The sequence below is a fragment of the Notechis scutatus genome, chromosome 5 (genome assembly GCF_049901735.1).
Source record: "Notechis scutatus isolate UNSWTSFEM ecotype Mainland chromosome 5, rNotScu1.2, whole genome shotgun sequence".
In the NCBI taxonomy this organism is placed as follows: Eukaryota; Metazoa; Chordata; class Lepidosauria; order Squamata; family Elapidae; genus Notechis; species Notechis scutatus.
The window spans coordinates 12,564,278-12,580,107 of record NC_142013.1 but is presented as its reverse complement, the minus strand read 5'-3'; the positions used below and the strand labels follow the sequence as shown (position 1 = coordinate 12,580,107).

The following is a 15,830-nucleotide window of genomic DNA, read 5'->3' as shown; positions in this document are numbered from 1 at the left end:
TTGAAGTTCACAAGTCATAAAGGGGCCATATTTCCCCACCTCTGATTTACAGCAACACAAAAGAAAAGCCAGTTTTTTTTCTAGATGCAGAAAAAGTTACCTTTTGATAATCTCAGCTAGCCATATTTGTTTATAAAGTAATGGAAGTTATGCATTTCGGCGAGAGCTTGTAAAGTGGGTTAAACCAATATATACACTACAAAATGCACAGATTATTGTTAATGGTGACCTCACCGTTATGTTTTTCAGAAGAGAATAAGACTAGGGTACCCACTACCCCACTTTTATTCATATTAGCTCTAAAAATTCTAAATAGGGATGTAAAGAAAGAGGAAGAGATAAGAGGATTAAAAATTAAAAAGGCAAGATATAAATTAAGAGCATTTGCCAATGATCTGGTATTGATACTGGAGGGCCCATTGAAAGGGGTAGAATTTCTAATGAAAAAACCTCAAAGAATTTAGTACCAGGGTTTAAGGTTAACAAACGAAAGACAACATATTTAAATAAAAACATGAGCAAAATTAGAACTGATGAATAAAACAGGCTTTAAGGTTGAGAAAAATATAAAATATTTATGTTGAATTGCATGCTTTACCAAGACATTTGAAGATTGTGTCAGCTACAATTATCTTTGATGGAGAGGTTATCTGTAATAAAAATGAAATGAATGTATTGCCAAGAATGTTATTTCAAACAATACTTCAGATTTGCCCCTCAGATACAGGCAGAATGAGCTATCCAGATGAATCTGGCAAGGGGAAAACAATCTCAAGTGTTAAACATAAGCTCTTGTGTGATGCTGAAGAAAGGAGAGGTTTAGGTGCGCCGGATCTGAAATTGTATTTTGCAGCCTCTTACTTTGTTTGGTTAAAGGAATGAGTAATGTTAATGGATAAAAGGATAAAATCTAGAAGGTCAAAACTTTAGATTTTGATGGCATGTGTACTTATGGTGCAATAACTATTGATTTTAGAAACCACTTTAATAGGCAACCATTTTGAGAATTTGGAATAAATATAAAGTGAGATTATGCCCAAAAATATCTTTATGGTTTCCCCCTGTGGAAAGGGAACTTCACGAAGACAGTAGTGTCACTCAAACAGGAAAAGCCCAAGGGGAACATCAGGCCAGCCATAAAACAAACTTACATAGGAAAAGGAATCAAATAAAAGGTATTAAAGAATCCCTATAGACAAAAGCCTAAGTAATTAAGAAAACTAGACAAATAAGAAAAGGAAGTCCTTACAAACACAGGACAGACCAAATAAACAAAACAAACAGACAAAAGACACAATATATATATATATAAATTACAAAAGAGATAGACAGGAGATTGCCACAAAACAAATACAAAAAAACATAAAGCTAAAAGAGATTAGGAAAAAACCGATAATACAATCTAACCACCTTGCGGAGTTTGCCTTCTGGCAGGAATAAAAACAAACTCAAACAGGATTTGAAACATTAAGCACAAATACAAACATTCACACGAAATCAACTCACAAAGGGAGAAAAGGGTATAAAAACCAGGGACTTACCATAAGAAGCCAGCTAGCCCAGGAACGCAGACTTTTCGCTGTCCACCGCCTTCCTGAAAAATAAAAAGATCCAGCTTTCAAGAAGTTGTCCGTCCCAGCGGGAAAATCGAATCCTCAGAAGAAACGCATTTTGACACCTTTCAACACCCCCTCCCCCATGAAGCATATTATAGAATGAGAATTGGACAAAAATGGTTAAGCATGCAGATTTATTGGACTATTCCACAGACGATACTTAATTAAGATCCAGAGAACAGCTAACAATAGACTATTGCAATTGTCAGTGTCAATCTTCATATTTGCAATTCACAGGGAGTTTTAAAACTGATAAGAAACTATGATAAGTTCTGTCCTTGAAACGGAACTGTGTTCAAACAAAGAACACCTTGTCACTAAGGTGCATGAATGTCTGTTAAAACTGGAAATGGAAGACAAACTAGTCATAGAAGACAAACTAATTAAAAATCCTTAGATGAGGGAATAGAAGGGGAACTTACCAAATTTGCATATGATACTAAGCTGGCAGGAATAGCTAACACCCAAGAAGATAGACTCAAGATCCAGATGGATCTTGATAGAGTAGAACACTGGGCCGTATCTAACAAAATGAAATTCAATGTAGAGAAAAGTAAAGTCCTACACTTAGGCAAGAAAAACCAAAAGTACACATGTAGACTGGGTGAAACCAGGCTCAATAGCAGTAACTGTGAGAGGGATCTTGGAGGCTTAGTGGATAACCAGCTAAATATGAGCCAGCAGTGTGCACTAGCAGCCAAAAAAGCTAATGCAATCCTAAATTGTATTCACAAAGGGATACAATCAAGATCAAGGGAGGTACTAATACCACTCTATAAAGCCTTAGTAAGACCACACCTAGAGTACTGCATCCAGTTTTGTTCACCACATTATAAAAATGATGCTGAGCCCCTAGAAAAAGTACAGATAAAAGCAACCAGGATGATTAGGGGACTGGAGGCTAAAACATATGAAGAACGGTTACAGGAACTGGGCATGGCTAGTCTAGTAAAGAGAAGGACCGGGGAGACATGATAGCGGTCTTCCAATAAATTTTTAATTCTAATTCCTTTTCCCCCTACTTAAATAATTGTTGTTCATTTTGTCCTTCAATGTTGGCTTCTTCTTTATAGAACTCCTCCCCCTCTGGTTTATTTTGCCACTTCCACTTCCCTCCAAGATAGCCCTTTATTTTAATACTGGGGTACCTCAAAAGCGATGTCCTGTGCCTTGTTCACACTCTGCTCGCTACTTCTCTGCTCCAGCACAAAACTTAGTTTTCTGGACTGTTCTTTGTCTTCGTGGTGGCCATTTTAGGACCACCGCTGCAGCTTGCCTTTGGGAGTGATTTTCTTGTCAGGGAGGGGAGTTGCGACTCCCCTCAACCCTCCAGGAGATTTCCCCCTTCTTCACCACCCCACCAGGGTGGTTATGGTCTCAATCAGGACTCTCCAGCAAGTGAGCTTGGGCAAAACCACGCACGATCGCGGATTCCGCTCCGACTCTGACGAGGAACAAACCAGAAGTCTTGCAGTCTTCCAATATTTGAGGGGTTGCCACAGAGAGGAAGGGGTCAAGCTATTTTCTAAAGCGCCTGTAGGCCAAACAAGGAATAATGGATGGAAACTGATCAAGGAGAGATTCAACCTGGAAATAAGGAGAAACTTTCTGACAGTGAGAACAATCAACCAATGGAAGACCTTTGCCCTCGGAAGTTGTGGGAGTGCCGTCACTTGAGACTTTCAAAAAGAGATTGGACTGCCATTTGTCCTACAATAAACTGGACAAAAAATACAATATAAGATACCAATATGTTCAGAAGGTAAATATGTGGCTGAAGGGACTGAAATTTATCTTATGCTATAACTTAAAAGAGAATTTCTATCATGTATTGATGGTCTTTATCCCCAGACAAATTGGCTAAAGTGTCTAAAGGATGCCCGAATAGTTGCTGGAAATGTAAGACTTAAATAGGAACCTTTTACCACCTTTAGCGGATTCGTAAAAGGGAATTGTCCTTGTTTTCCAATATGTTCATGTTATGTTATTGCTTCTTTAAAGTTCTGACTTCTTTCTTAAGACTTCATCAACTCTATCCAACTTGCTCAGTTTTTTCTTTCTTCTGGATTCATACAACAATCCTTCATATGGTTCTCTTGCAGTTCAGTTGAATTTATTTTTCCATATGACAAAATTTCCTCTCTACAGTATAGATCAGGGGTGTCAAACTCTATTTCATTGAGAGCCACATCAGGGTTGTGTTTCACCCCCAGGGGGCCGGGGTGGGCGTGGCTGGAATGGGCATGGCCAGCTTGATGTCACTCATGCCGGACTATCTCTGGTGGCCCCAGCACTCTGCCAGCAAGCGCCCTACCCTCTGCCAGTAAAAATGAGCTGGTGGGGGCAAGCTCAATTTTCACTGGCAGAAGGCAGCAGGAGACCGTCATGGCTGAAAATGGAGCCTGGGAGGGTCGCACACGGCCCTCCTGAGCTCCATTTTCATTGGCAGAGACAAGGCGGGCCGGTCCTTTGCTGTTTTTAGGGCAGCCCCACAGACCAGATCTAAGCACTCTGCGGGCTGGATCTGGCCCCCAGGTCTTGAGTTTGACACCCCTGGTATAGATAGACTTATAATTGTAATTGAGTTTGGAGTTACGGTTGTAATTCCACTGTAATGAATTACAGTTGTAACATCATGTGACTGGACCCAATTTTTTCAATACTTTGTGTGGTGGTCATTAAGCAGATGACATAGTTGTTAAGTGAATCCAATGTCCCCAATGGGCTTTTTTGGTTGTTGTTTTTACCAGAAATTGTCTCACTTTGTGGTTGTTTCCTTTTAAGTAATTTCTGTATTTGGAGTTTTCTGCTAATGTATGACTGTATGTATGTATGACTGAATAATGTATGACTATAACTTTGTTGCTTGCATCCTTACTATTTATATTGACTGTTTCCTAGTATGATTTGATTGCTTATTGTACCCTATGTCTATTATTAAGTGTTGTACCTTATGACTCTCGACTCTTGATGAATATATCTTTTCTTTTATGTACTTTCTGTAAAGCCTTTGATTCAGTGGTACACGACAAACTACTCCTAAAAATAAAATCCTATGGTATCTCTGGACAACTGAATAACTGGATAGAAGCATTCCTGTCAAACAGACAACAAATGGTCAAAATCGGGAGCGTCCTATCAAATCCAGTACCTGTCAATAGTGGTGTCCCCCAGGGCAGTGTTCTAGGACCAACTCTCTTCATACTCTACATAAACGACCTCTGTGATCATATTAAGAGAAATTGCGTTCTCTTCGCTGATGATGTAAAGCTGTTCAATACCACAGACAATACTGCTACCCTACAAAAAGATCTTGACTATGTATCTGAATGGTCAAACAAATGGCAACTTCAAATCTCAACAAATAAATGCTCTGTCCTACATATTGGCAAAAAAAATCAGAAAATAAAATACAAGCTGAATAGCCAAGATCTTGTTGATGACCCAAGCTCTGTAAAGGACCTTGGAATACTCACCTCTAATGATCTAAGTGCTAGAGCCCACTGCAACTACATAGCCAAAAAAGCATTAAGAGTTGTTAACCTAATCCTACGTAGCTTTTTCTCTGGTAATATCACACTACTAACCAGAGCATACAAAACATTTGCTAGACCAATACTCGAATACAGTTCATCAGTCTGGAAGCCTCATTACGTATCTGATATTAACACTATTGAGAAAGTCCAGAAATATTTCACAAGAAGAGTTCTCCACTCTTCTACTCGTTGTAGAATACCTTATGCCACCAGACTTGAAATTCTAGAACTAGAAAACCTTGAATTACGCCGTCTTCGGTCTGACTTAAGCATGGTATATAAAATCATACATTGCAATGTCCTACCTGTCAATGAATACTTCAGCTTCAACCATAACAACACAAGAGCACACAATAGATACAAACTCAAAGTAAACCGCACCAAACTTGATTGCAGGAAATACGACTTCAGCAATAGAGTGGTCAATGTCTGGAATACTCTACCCGACTCTGTAGTCTCTTCCCCAAACCCCAAAAACTTTAACCTTAGACTGTCTACTATTGACCTCACCCCTTTCCTAAGAGGTCTGTAGGGGGCGTGCATAAGTGCACCAACGTGCCTACCGTCCCTGTCCTATTGTTTCTCTTATTTTATTTTTCTTATATGTACCCATTTCATGTATTCACAACTATGTATACACTTATACTTATTATCTTGTAAACAATTGGCAAATCAAATAAATAAATAAATAAATAAATAAATAAACATTAAGAGCATCTGCACCAAGACAAATTCCTTGTGTTTCCAATCACACTTGGCCAATAAAGAATTCTATTCTATTCTATTCTATTCTATTCTATTCTATTCTATTCTAATGTATGTGCATGCTCACATTTATTCAATGCATGCTCACACTTGTTTGACTTATTTCATTAACAAATGATTGAAGAGCTATGTAACTTTGCTCTTTTGAGTACTTCTGAATGCAATAGATTAAGGACTCTATAAATGCTAGCTTTCAGTGAATAAAATGATTGTGTGAACCTCCCCCAGTATGTTGGTTTCCTTGATGGGTGTTTTTTGCTATGACATTTGTTTGCTCCAATTTCCATGTTCACTAACTTGATCCCTGATACATTGATTTAAAGAAAAAAACCCATGGTCCTTTTTGCATTATAAAATGTATCTAATATTTTCTGGAGATCTTCTTAGCCTGCATTCCAAAGTACAAGCATTCCATATATTTTACCCATGAAATAAAGAAGATGACATCACATATCCTTGTCCTGTTCTCTGCTCAACATTGAACCATTCACTAAGCATGATCTCCTCTATCATATACTGATATTGTACTTAGCCCACAACTTTCAGTGCCATCAAACTGGCAGTTGAAAAGAACATAAAAGACAGCACATGAGGATAGGCTACAATTTGGGGTATCAAGGATGGCAGTATTTATAGAAAAAATGTGGTCCATAGTAAGGAATCTGAAAATGTGATTTTTGAAGTGTTTAATTTTGATGGAATTGCAACTCCAGTTGGGAGATGTCATCTAACGTTTATTAAATACTGTGCAGATAGTCTTCAACATATAACTATTCCTTTAGTGGCATTTGAAGTTATAAGAGCATTGAAAAAAGTGATGTATGACCATTTTTCACACTTATGACCATTGCAGCACTCCATGGTCACATGATCAAAATTCAGGTGCTTGGCAGCTGGCATGTATTTCTGACGGTTACCGTGTCTGGATCATGTGATCGCCTTTTTTTATGTCCTTCTGACAAGCAACGTCAATGCCGAAGCCAGATTCACTTAACAACCGTGTTTCTGACTTAGCAGCCATGATTCACTTAACAACTGTGGCAACAAAAGTCATAAAATGGGGCAAAACTCACTTAACAGCTGTCTTACTTAGCCATAGAAATTTTGGACTCAGTTATGGTTATAAGACGAGGACTAACTTTATACAGATCCTATGTGTGGGTTCGGGAAAACTCCGTATTGTAAGGGAGTTTCCATTTGCTGTTATTTCTACAGTTGCTGCTATATTGGTGGAAAGTGGTTGAACAAACTTTATAACGTTGCCTTGCCTTTGTCTGCAACATAGTTTTTTAGTTTCAGTTGCCAGTGGTGGGATTCAAACTTTTTTAATACTGGTTCTGTGGGCGTGGCTTGGTGGGCGTGGCAGGGGAAGGATACTGCAAAATCCCCATTCCCTCCCCACTCCTGGGGGAAGGTTACTGCAAAATCTCTGTTCCCTCCCCATCCCACTAACCTGCTTTCCAGCTCTGTTCTCCTGTGCAGAGCAACAAAAGAAGACCCAGCCGATTCGCTGGGAATAGAGAATAGATGGGGGGCGGGCAGAGAATAGATGGGGGTGGGGCCAGTATCTGCTGAATACCACTTGTGTTGGTTACCTATAGGTCAGGTTGATGATTAAAGATAATTTGAAAGGCAGTGCAGGAATAAATGTATTGCTGTATTAAATTTCTTCCAACAAAACATTCCATCATTCCAGACTATTCAGTTTACCTGGTGCTTTCTTGAATTCAACAAATACATAATAACTTACAATCTGTCATACTTACAGTTCTGCCGTGACTTGGCTGAGGAGGTAAATAAACCTGCACATCCATTGTTCACAACCTATGATTAATAAAAGGTTGGCAAGCTTTTGGAAAACTTATGGCCTTGGCAAACCAGACCCATGGTGACCTCTTTAACATGTCTCTGTGGTTTTCTTCCCAGCAAAGTACAAGGAGGTTTATTGTGACTTCTTTGCAGGGAGACAGAGAGAGAGAGAAAGAGAGGGAGAAGGAGGGAGGAGGATAGGTAGGGAGAGGGAGGTAGGGAGGGAGATAGAGAGACATTTAAAAAGACCATAATAAATTAAATTTAAACAGGTTTCTTCTTTAGAGTACAGATAGGCCTTGACTTACAGTGCATTTAGTGCCTGTTGAAGTTACAACAGCACTGAAAAAAGAGACATATGGCCTTTGTTCACACTTAAGACTGTTGCAGCATCCCCAGGATCACATAATCAAAATTCAGGTGCTCGGCAGCTGGCATGTATTTCTGACGGTTGCCGTGTCCCAGGATCATGTGATCAACTTTTGCGACCTTCTGACAAGCAAAGTAAATGGGGAAGCCCGACTCACTTAACAACCATGTTTTTAACTTAACAATTGCAGTGGCAAGAAAGGTTTTAAAATGGGACAAAACTCACTTAACAAGTGACTCACTTAGCTACAGAATAACAGAGTTGGAAGGGACCTTGGAGGTCTTCTAGTCCAACCCCTGCTCAGGCAGGAAACCTTATACCAGTTTAGACAAGTGATTGTTCAATCTCTTCTTAAAAAACCTCCAGTGTTGGAACAGTCACAACTTCTGGAAACAAAATGTTCCACGGACTCACTGTTCTGTCAGGAAATTTCTCCTTAATTCTAGGTTGTTTCTCTCCTTGATTAGTTTCCACCCATTGCTGCTTGTCCTGCCTTCAGGTGCTTTGGAAAATAGGTTGACTTCTTCTTCTTTGTGGCAGCCCCTGAGATACTGGAACACCGCTATCATGTCACTTCTTTTCATCAGGCTAGATATACCCAGTTCCTGCAACTGTTCTTCATGTTTTTAGCCTCCAGTCCCCTAATCAGCTTTGTTGCTTTTCTCTGCACTCTTTCTAGAATCTCCACATCAGTGATGGGATTCAAAATGTTTTACTACGGGTTCTGTGGGTGTAGCTTGGTGGGCGTGGTGTGGCTTGGTGGGTGTGGCAGGGGAAGGATACTGTAAAATCCCCATTCCCTCCCCACCCCACTAACCTGCTTTCCAGCTCCAACAAAAGAAAACCCAGCCAATCAGCTGGGACTCGGGAGGCAGAGAATAGATGGGGGCGGGGCCAGTCTGAAGTGGTATTTGCCGGTTCTCTGAACTACTCAAAATTTCCACGACTGATTCTCCAGAACTGGTCAGAACCTGCCGGATACCATCTCTGCTCCACATCTTTTTTACCTTGTGGTGACCAAAACTTGATGCAGTATTCCAAGTGAGGCCTTACCAAGGCATTATAAAGTGGTATTAACACTTCCTGTGATCTTGATTCTATCCCTCTGTTTATGCAGCCTAGAACTGTGTTGGCTTTTTTGGCAGCTGCAGCACACTGCTGGCTCCTATTTAAGTGATTGTCCACTAGGACTCCGAGCTCCCTCTCACAGTCACCACTATTGAGCAAAGTACCACATATACTGTACCTGTGCATTTGGTTTTTCTTGCCTAAATGTAGAACCTTACTTTTTCCACCATTGAACATCATTTTGTTAGATAGCGCCCCATGCTCAAGTCTGTCAAGATCCTTCTGTATCAATTGCAGTTAAGTCAAGGACTAACTGTTCAAGAATTACAGAGGTTGAATTTCAGCCTGATGTGAATTTGTTTAAAGACACGTGATCCTTTGGCAGGGATTTGTACATATGCAGTTTAACTTTTGTGATTAGCTTCATAATGAAAATGTAATGCAGCTTGATTGTTTTTGAGTTACTTTATAAGTAAAGTCAGGGTACTGAATATCCATAATAATCCTTCCTTTTATTTGCCCCACAGTGATCCTGTGAGCTGGGTTGGGCAGAGAACGACTGAGCTCAAGTATGCAATGTATTGCTTAACCACCACCGCATAAAAGGTTGTAAAATCAGGTTGGTCATATATGTTATAACCATAATGGCCAGGTGCTATTATAATCATAAATAAAAAATAAACTGTATGCAGGATACACGAACGCCGATTACAAAAAAAAATCCACTCTGTTGAAATGTTTCAAAGGTGCTTTTGTGCTTTATAAATAGTCACTATTATTTATAACTGGTTTACATACTCACTGATTCATCCATATCAGGGGTGGAGAACTGTGGCTCTTATATGACTTGTGGACTTCAGCTCCCAGAAGGTGGCTCAGGAATTCTAGAAGTTGAAGTCCACCAGTTATAAAGGGGCCATAGTTCCCCACTTCTGCTGTATTTTGCACTCATCTTTTACACTCACTTCTGCTGTATTTTGCACTCTAGCAGCTTGGTACTACATAACATGTTGGGTCTGGTCTATGGGTGTTATGTGAATTTTGTTGTATGTGTATGCTATGTATATACGTACAATGACAATAAAGTATTATTATTATTAAGCACCCTACAGAAATAGTTACAGATACATGACCTTTCGGCTCAGAAGTTTAGCTGGGTTATATCTACGTAGAACCTGAGTGAGTGATGCGTGTCAAAAAGAGGCGGTGGATTTGATTGTGTGAATGTAGATGCTATTTTGCTATTGTAGACTCTCTCTCTCTGAATCTTTCATCCTTGATCCACTTACATTCCGTTGCCAAGATCACATAGATAAGTGGGTGAAATCACCAGGAAATTTCAAAGAAAGGTTACTTTTTTTCTTATATTGCTTGAACTTCTTTAAGGGTAAGATCAATGTTCCCATGCCTATGTGAACCATTTTGTGTGTGTTTTCCGGAAGCCTCCCCCCTAGAATGAAATATTTTGGGGATTATTAAAAGAGGCAAAATATTATATTCCCCCAAAGGAGAAATGGAGAAAAATCTAACAAAGGCATAAAGCAGCCCCAACAGCCTCTAGTAGTGCCAGAAAAGATGGATATTTTGTGCCCATTAAGAAATTCGGGCCAGGCTATTCACAAACAAAACACTTTCAGTTCCAATTGATGGGATTAAGAAGGCCAGGACATGACTTTGAAAACTTAATAGGATTAACATACCACCAGTCAAATAATAAAAGCATGCAAAGCAAACCTCAAAATTATACAATACTGTAAACTGTATAAAAATCCATGCATTCATCAAGCTAATTTGCCAGCTGTCCCAGAACTACATGCTGTTGTTGGTTCTGTTCATCAATAAACAGAATCCTTCTTCCCAATTAGCCTCCATTTTATTTCCAATGCCTTTCTCCTAGATTGGAACTGGACAGGAGTTTTCTTCCTCCATGTTGCTTAAAAAAAAACCACCTGATTGGAATGGGCAATCTGCAATGTGCATTTGGCAAAAGTTCAAGAAGAATGAGCCTGTAAGGCAAAACATTTAGATTATTCTGATCAAACAGGTTTAGAAGTATTGTCTTTCTTTCTCGGTTTCTTTTATTACCATTTTGGTAGAAATTTGGTTTGCAGAGTGGAAAACTGTAATATATTGTACTATACAAAATTTGTAAATTTGCAAAAACCAATTTACAATATTTTTTTTGTGTGGGTTTGGTCTGCAGAGAAAACCCAAGTGCTTCTGAGGCCATCACACACACTTACTACTCCCTTTCCCAATCATCAGGGCCTGAGGCCTGCAAGTTTCTGTTGGCTTCCCCGTTGACTTGATTGTGGAAAATTGGCAAGAAGTTGCCTCACCTAACAACCAGGTATTCCGGTAACGAGCAACTGGAACTGCCTAGATTGCAGTGCTGAGTGGTTGTATTGTAGATGCCAAAATTCTGGTGCCAATTGTGAACTTACATTTTCATTAACTTAGGACCTGTTTCCAGTGGTTCTTCTAAAATAAATACTAAGTCACCTGCAAATGCTTGTAATTTGTCTTTTTCCCTTTTTATTTCTATACCTTTTATTTGTAAGTATTGCCTAATATTTTTATTTAATACTTTCAATGTTAGTATAAATCAGAGGTGGTATTCAGCAGGTTCTGACCAGTTCTGGAGAACCGGTAGCAACAATTTTGAGTAGTTTGGAGAACCGGCAAATACCACATCTGACTGGCCCCACCCCCATCTATTCTCAGCCTCCTGAGTCCCAGCTGATCGACTGGGTCTTCTTTGGTTGCCTGCACAGGAGAATGGAGCTGGAAAGCAAGTTAGTGGGGTGGGGAGGGAATGAGGACTTTGCAGTAACCTTCCCTTGCTACACCCACCAAGCCACGCCCATAGAACCGGTAGTAAAAAAAATTGAATCCCACCACTGGTATAAATAGCAATGGGGACAATGGACACAGTGATGGACAACAGCATACAAGTCTTATAATTAAATTAAGTTTTATTGAATAATTTTAAAAATCACCTTTGGCGAGATGGCAGCATGTCAGTTTAATAAATAAATAAATATTTAAGGAACACGGCCAAAAAAGATAGGCAAGCTTTGTATCATTTCATGGATTTTTATTGCATTTTGTCTGAAACATGATTGCAAATAACAAAAGTCTTATTTTTGATCAATGAAAATCATTCACTAAAAATTATTAAACTCCCTGAGTGATTTGAATTGCAAATATGTGCCTCTGTTGATCTGGACAAGGGAGAAGCTCTTAGCTTTCCTACATTATTTTTGTTAAGAATTCCACACCTTAAGAAATAAATGACAGCTGTCTCTTCACACAGCAACTAATGTCATACTACACAACACTACTGTCCTAAATCATGCTAGCATTAGCATGTTTTACTGAAGAAACCACAAACATACTGTGTATTCACTGAAAATTTGCTAGAACATCAGCAAAGAAATCACATTAACCTTTAAATTAGTACAATCAAAACTAATATAGTTTTGCAAACAGTATAAACAAGAGACCAAATTATCTTCAAAGAGGCATACATTATATAGCAGGAAATTACATTTTAAAAATCATTCCAAAATTGTTTTATACCCTGTAGATGGAAGGAGGCTCTGATAAAACAGTAACCCCCAAATCAAAAATAAAAATTATCTAAGGAGAATTGTATAAAAACATGAGCTAAGTGAAACTCAAATTTACCAATAGTATAGATTGTCCTCAATTTACAAGCATTTGTTTAGTGACACAATGGCACTGAAAAAAGTGACTTATGACCATTCTTCACACAATCGTTGGCAGTAATATGAGATTTCTTGCCTGTTAATTAACCCTGTATTACTGTATCATAATAATAATAATAGCTTCTTCACAAATAATAGCTTCTACATTTAACCTGTCAGATCATTTAAACTTTCCATACATCTTATCAAAACCATTTTTCAAGGAAACAGGTTATCCAGCTATTTCCATTGTTGAATGACAGCCTTGATAAATACAGTCCATCAATAATATTAAAGTTACCTGAAAATATATTTTTTTAAATTTTGGGTTGCTGTTTCTGCTGTCTTAATGAGCATTAAAACTGTGTCTCCCTTATCAAAAGAGTTGTCCAAAAAGGAGATCATGATTTCACTGACGGCCCTCCTTTTTATGCAACTAATAAAGAAGGAATTGTACAGATAATCTTTGACTTGCAACCATTTGTTTAGTCACCCTTTGAAATAATAATGGCACTGAAAAAGGACTGGTTCCCACACTTATGACCAACCCAGTGTCCCCTTGGCCACAATATCAAAATTTGGATATTTAGCAACTGGCATGTATTCACAACAATTGTAGTTCCCAGAATCATAGGCGCCATTTGCAACCTTCCCAACTGGGCTCCAACACGCAAAGTCAATTGGGGAAGATGGATTTGTTTAACAATCCCATGATTCAGATAACAATTGCAGAAATTCAATTAACCGTGACAAAAAATAAAAAAAATCATAAAATCGGGCACAACTTTCACTTATCAACCACCTGATTTAACAACTAAAATTCGGGTCCCAGTTGTATTATAAACCAAGGACTACCTGTATTTTTTGAAAAGCAATCAATATGACAATACTTGTGCATTTGTATAGGCCTCAAATTTTTAGTTTAGTTTCTCAACCATGTAATGAAAGCTAAAGTGACCATTATAAGGTTAAGAACAAGAAATAAGACAGGACAAAACAAGAATGAGATATAAAACATATAAAATATTATTTCACTAAAAAGAAACACATTCATAAAATAAGCAGGAGGCTTGCTTTAAAATGACATTGCAAAACAAGGTTTGTTAGGAATAACTTTCAACCAATATTTTCCCTCAATACAGTATAACCTTTTACAGAGCATTTCATGAAGCTAACATCTTCACACGTACATTAGACAAACTTTCCAATTTATTCCAATAAGGAATAAAAATGGACAAATAATATTGTGGCAGTTTAAGGACTAGAACATTTATTTCAGTGCAAATTACAGAAGATACAATATTATCTTTAGTACAAGTTATTGCTCCTTATGATCGTAAAAAAAGAAAGAAGGAAGGAAGGAAGGAAAACACGGCTTAATCTGTATTAAAACTTTTTGGCTCACTGTCTTAAGTTTAATTTCCTTTAAAAGATGTACTGTGTGCTCTAGCATCTGTCTAGCTTCTCTGGCTGGGAAAGCAAACAGGGTTGATCCTGGTTAAATGCTTTCATGGGAAATACCAAGGATTTAAATTAGATCAGGAAGTGGAAAATCTTCCTGAAAGACAGCAGTGAATTTTCACCATTAAAAAAAAAATAGATCATGTTAACGCTCTTTTCATTTCTTTCCAGCCTTTCCAGCAAATGATTTCAAAATTCAAAATATTTCAGTTTGCAAGCTTATCTACTTTGCAAGCTTGTCTACTTCTTTTCCCATCACAGCATTTTCAATTCCACACGATTTCAGAATCTTTGATGAATTATTGCACCATAAAGATCTCTACTACTAATGCAAGTGCAACAAAATGAAAATAAATTACAATAGGATTCTACCCGTCGTAGAAACCAGTTTACATGAAATTTATCAACAGGTGAGTCTGTGGCATTTATCCTGCATGAGCGAATCTGGTTTAATTGAAATTATAACTAACTTTTCCCCATGACAAGTCAGGAAAATTCCAACGTGCCCCCCCCACACCAAAAAAACCACGGAAACTCTTAATAAACCAGTGAAGTTGTTTGCTTTATTTTTTTTTCCTACCTCACCTCTCCTTAACTTTTCTTCTGTGTGCAAATACATTCATTTTTAGTGAAAGAAATCTTTCATGTGCTCCAAATAGAAGTCTTTTTATATCAGGCTGGTTTTTTTCTCCTATGTAATTTGTGTCTACAGGCGACTTAGCTGAAAAAACCAGAGCCTATTGCAATTTAGAATGCGCAGACAAAAAACGTCTTTGAGACTGGTACAACTGTTAAAACTGTGAAAACACATCAAATTTAATATCAGTTTACGTGCAGTTAATACAAACAGTCCTCAACAACTTATAACCGTTGTTTAGTGACCATTTGAAATTGCAACAGCATTGAAAAAAGTGACTTATGACTGAGCTTCACAATTAAAACGGTTGCAGCGTCCTCATAGTCATTTGAGGAAAAATTGGGTATTTGGCAATCAAAATGTATTTACAATGGCTGCATAGCCCTTGGATTATTTGATTGTCATATGCAACCTTCCCAACTGGTTTCCAGGAAGCAAACGCAAGCCAGATTATCCCATGAGTCTCTTAACAACTGTAGTTATTTCCTTAACACTGTGGCATGAAGGCAGCCATCTTGTTTAGCAACAGAAATTTTGGTCTCACCTGCAGTTGTAAGTCAAAGACTACCTGTACAGTCCATGTCTTGACATTTCTAATGAAAAAAAAATTAATAGATTCTGGCTGGGAAAAAACTTAATTGGGTAAAGGTCTTCTAATATCAGTTTGTCTGTTTAGTCAGTGGGCAAAAATCTACTAATTGTCAGCGTTCCACTGACACTAATACTGCTTTGCTAACTCTCATTGAACCAATAATACAATAATATAAAAATTCAGTGTTAAGAATGAATGTTTCATATAAAATTTTATTTCTTAGTATATTCTATTCCAGGACAAAAGATCCTATCTATAAATTGCTT

At 38.1% G+C, this 15,830-nt stretch overlaps 1 long non-coding RNA gene across 1 annotated transcript; it reads right to left on the bottom strand.

Annotated features, from left to right (window-relative positions):
• Positions 1 to 14,118: 14,118 nt before the first annotated feature.
• On the bottom strand, positions 14,119 to 14,433 carry LOC148130367 (uncharacterized). The gene is made up of 2 exons (XR_015749720.1): positions 14,359 to 14,433; positions 14,119 to 14,282 (listed from the first exon to the last, which is right to left on the bottom strand). It is a non-coding gene; the product is annotated as an uncharacterized LOC148130367 (long non-coding RNA).
• Between the last annotated feature and the right edge of the window lie 1,397 nt (positions 14,434 to 15,830).